Consider the following 268-nt stretch of genomic DNA (forward strand, 5'->3'; position numbering starts at 1 on the left):
CCCGCCACAACGCCCGGCTATTTTTTGGTTGCAGCTGTCCTTGTTGTTTTGGCGGGTCCGGCCTGGTGTACCTGGCTGGCGCCTTAGCCGGTTGAGCTATAGGCCCCGAGCCAGTGCTATTATTTTTTAAAAAGAAAAAGGAAACACACAGATGACAGAGGTGAGCTGTCATTTGATGAGGTGAGCTCTACAAAGTCGCAAAGGAAGGGACATTTGAGCTGAGTCTTACCTGTAAGGGAAGGGCTGGGGGAAAGACGTCCCTGGCAGA

Source organism: Otolemur garnettii, unplaced genomic scaffold (assembly GCF_000181295.1).
Source record: "Otolemur garnettii isolate 467f Iridium unplaced genomic scaffold, OtoGar3 scaffold00047, whole genome shotgun sequence".
NCBI classification, from domain to species: domain Eukaryota; kingdom Metazoa; phylum Chordata; class Mammalia; order Primates; family Galagidae; genus Otolemur; species Otolemur garnettii.